The 3504-nt window shown below is 37.3% G+C and overlaps 1 long non-coding RNA gene and 2 other non-coding genes across 3 annotated transcripts; all 3 read left to right on the top strand.

Moving 5' to 3' along the window:
- Window positions 1–646: 646 nt before the first annotated feature.
- LOC137018354 (uncharacterized) lies at window positions 647–3294 on the top strand. Its single transcript, XR_010894901.1, has 5 exons — window positions 647–732; window positions 1073–1138; window positions 1297–1366; window positions 1602–1646; window positions 2056–3294. It is a non-coding gene; the product is annotated as an uncharacterized lncRNA (long non-coding RNA).
- LOC137019553 (small nucleolar RNA SNORA26) lies at window positions 1407–1526 on the top strand. The gene has a single exon (XR_010895096.1). It is a non-coding gene; the product is annotated as a small nucleolar RNA SNORA26 (small nucleolar RNA).
- On the top strand, window positions 1831–1953 carry LOC137019554 (small nucleolar RNA SNORA26). The gene has a single exon (XR_010895097.1). It is a non-coding gene; the product is annotated as a small nucleolar RNA SNORA26 (small nucleolar RNA).
- Window positions 3295–3504: the final 210 nt, after the last annotated feature.

The raw sequence follows: 3504 nt of genomic DNA, 5'->3' as shown, positions 1-3504 counted from the left end.
TCAAACCCCGCCCAGTGAGACGCGATTGGTGCATGTGTTGAATACGACATGAAACGCTACTCGGTTGATTGACAGACTGATTCACCAATGAATGTCGAAAACATTCGTTGTAGCCAATAGAATTTGGATTAGATAGTGCGGGTCTGTGGGTCAGCAGGGGTTGTCTCACAGTTCACAACTTCATAGTGCGTTCAAAATCCTTAATGAAGTATGTATGAAAAAACTATAAAGCTAAATGATACATTTCTTTTAAACAGTAACACGAACACATATATTGATACATATAAAAATCAGGCGAAATAGTTCAAATGCAAATGTATAAAAAATGGAATTTCTCGAGCAATAGTTTGTGAATATGACACTTATTTAAAAAAAAAAAAATAAAATTTAAAAAAAAAAAACGCTGTCTCATATGCCCTGCTGTCTTTCATTCACTTCACGCATTCACGCTAGATTGCGATGATTCTTGAATAATAGTTCTTTTGAGTCGGATCTTTTTCCAAAACCAGTCTGAGCGATTTGTTCACCAATCGGACTGACTCGCCCGAGCGATTCTCTGAATCGTTTTGTCTTTTAAATGAACTGTTTGAAAGAACTGATTCGCGGAAATGAAATGGAGGCGGTCTCTTTATAAGTCCCATAATTCCACACAACGGTCACATGTGCTCATTTCGCACAGATCACACACAGGATCGGTCATGGACAGCGTGAGCGGGCACAACATGGTTTCTGGTATGTGTATTTGCATATTTAATTTCTTATTTATTTTAAATTATGCTTCATTGCACATTTACATGTAAACTTGTGCTGTAAATGGTGTGTTTACCAGAACAGTTACAGTGAGACTGATTTAGCATAGAAATGGCACAGAACTGTAGTAAAATAGTTTGTAGAAAAACAGAAAAGGCTTAATAAAACATGCTGTACATATATTGATACTAAACCGTGATCATAATATCGAAGTGTTAAACTGATGTGCAGAAAGGCCACGTGCGGCACGAGGACGCACGTGGTGAATGTGCGGCCTATCTGCCCGCTGATGCATGATAAATGTTTATTTTTTTATTAATAGGTTGTCCATCTGAACCCCCTGACTGAAGAGAAACTTGCAAGTTTCGATGATGTCTGAACTATAAAGGTAAATAAGCATTTGTTAACTTAGCAAACAAAAGGCCGCAAATTATTTCGGTCTTCTTATTCCAGGCTTTGGTCAAGGGAAGCTCGGCTCCAAAACACAAGGTTTGTTGTGTATTTTGATTTACTCATGTCTTTTATTTTTTTATTCCTCATGTTTAGGCTCATATATTGGTTTGGCCCTGAGGCCACACGTGCTGAAGAATCCTCCTCTAAACATTAGGCCTATATGGTAAGTGACATGGCTGTTTTTCTAGTTGTTGCCCCTTTAATTGCACATTCAAGTCCTGCATGTCTTGAGTGATAAACACGGAGGGGTAGAAGAATTCTCTCAAAAACCTGAAGTATTGGCTTAATATTCCTTGCTTCGGATCCTGTCGGGAGAAACAATTAATTTAACAATAGTTAGCTGTGCTACTTCTGTCGTAAGATGCATACTTATTTGTCGTCTTTTCTCCATTTTGCAGCTAATAAATAGCAAAGGCAGAAAATGTAAGAACTACAGTCATTAGGTGAGTAACTCTTGTCACATCAGCCCTTTTATTTATATAACCAGTCTGGGGTGCGTTTCCCAAAGCGAACTATGGTCGCAAGTTCCGTCGTTACCAATAGAGTTCAATGGGACTTACGACCATGGTTCACCAACGATGCTTTTGGGAAACTCACCCCTGATCTAGGCATGTTCCCTTCTAAGCTTTGCCTACTGGAGTCTGTCCGTGTCTCTAGTGGCCATAACAGGGGGGTACAGTAAGCTACTCTTGCTAAAACCTAGGTCAGATGTCACATCTCTGTACCTGGATCCTGTCGCAAGACACATGTATATGAGGATTTGTTGCAAGCAATGCTAAATTCAGTAACGCATGTAATCTGATTTGTCTTGAGTTTAAAGTGAAAAGGTTTTTTTTTCCTCTTGTTTAACAGATTCCATTGATGGCTTCGTTTCTGGGGCACATGTGTTCAGTGATTTGTGGTGGCATGTTCCTCAAATAGTGACGTGGCCTGAGTGGAGAATTGTATCGCCATGTTTGGAGCACATCTGAAACGAGTGGTGTTACTATTGTAAACCATGTTTATGTATTGCACAAGTGTTTTTAAAGTTATGGCTTTTTACCAATAAAGTAAGATACATTTTGTATTTTCTTAAAGTCATGGATTATGATCCTCTAGAGTATATATAATATATAATTAGAAACTCCTGCAAATTTCAATGAAATGGTTTAACTGTATTGATGCTTTTGTCCTCCAGATGGGAGGTTGAATAAGAATATCTTGTGTTCAGAGTGAATCACTTTGTCTCCATTCAAGTGTATGACAAAATTAAGTATTAAATGTTGAAATTTAAGGAATATTTGGGATGAGATGCCATAATTGTAATTTAAATTGTCCTTTATTCTTGGTGTAGGATTAGATGGTCCAAATGGATTTATTTTATATCCTTTAAATGCAGTGATTCACATCTGGCTTCACAATCCATATGTGATTCTACAAGGTATCTAAACTAAAACTCAATATTACCATGAATTACATAGCCTAAATATGCAGAAATATCACTGTTTGGTTTGTTTTAATGCTTTTTCATCAGTAGTTTGCACCATTCAGCACCTGTTCACAAACCATATCATTGGAACATCTGTCATTTTTTTTTTTTTTATGGATGTTGGTTAAGGTGGGGCTAAAACTTAAGGTGTAAAAATGCCATGTTTCTATGGCAAAACCCATGAAATGGCCAAAACTGGCCCTCTTCCAGCCCGATTTGCATACAACTTCTCAAAAACGGATGTGCACATTAGTCACATGATTCTAAAGAAGCATGGAAACTTTTATGGACATCAGGCCATTGGTGGCGCTTCAGCTGTTCTAAAGGTGAAAAAATAGGCAATCTTGTGAAATTACATTTAAATGACAGTAAAAAGGTCTACTCTTTTTAAAACTTCACAAAATGAGGTGAGCATGTGTGCCATGTGATTCTAAAGAAGCTTGCAAAGTTTTAAAAAATATTTTCCTTTGTGTAGTTCTGTTGATTGTTTTTGGGAATTAAGGTATGTCACTTCTTATTGGCATCTTTCTAATTTGTGGCAAAGGATATTTAATGCATTTTCTTGTCTCTTTTATTAACTTGTTAGTAAATTTTATTTTCCCTGCTCTCTGTGACAATCAGAACATACCTGTGACCCATTTTTGGATCATGACCCACCAGTTGAGAACTTCTACTGAAATAGACAATGATGTAAGTTTGAATGCAGATTACAATAACAGGACTTCTGAGATTACAGCACCTGATAAGTGGGTAAAATAAATTAAGAGCTCTAGCTGAACTAACAAACACAGGGCCTCGGAGCTGCATAGCACAACTTGCTTTTACCACACATG

The sequence above is a fragment of the Chanodichthys erythropterus genome, chromosome 4 (assembly GCF_024489055.1).
Source record: "Chanodichthys erythropterus isolate Z2021 chromosome 4, ASM2448905v1, whole genome shotgun sequence".
NCBI classification, from domain to species: Eukaryota; Metazoa; Chordata; class Actinopteri; order Cypriniformes; family Xenocyprididae; genus Chanodichthys; species Chanodichthys erythropterus.
The sequence above is the reverse complement of the archived record's forward strand: the minus strand, read 5'-3'. Positions and strand labels throughout refer to the sequence as shown.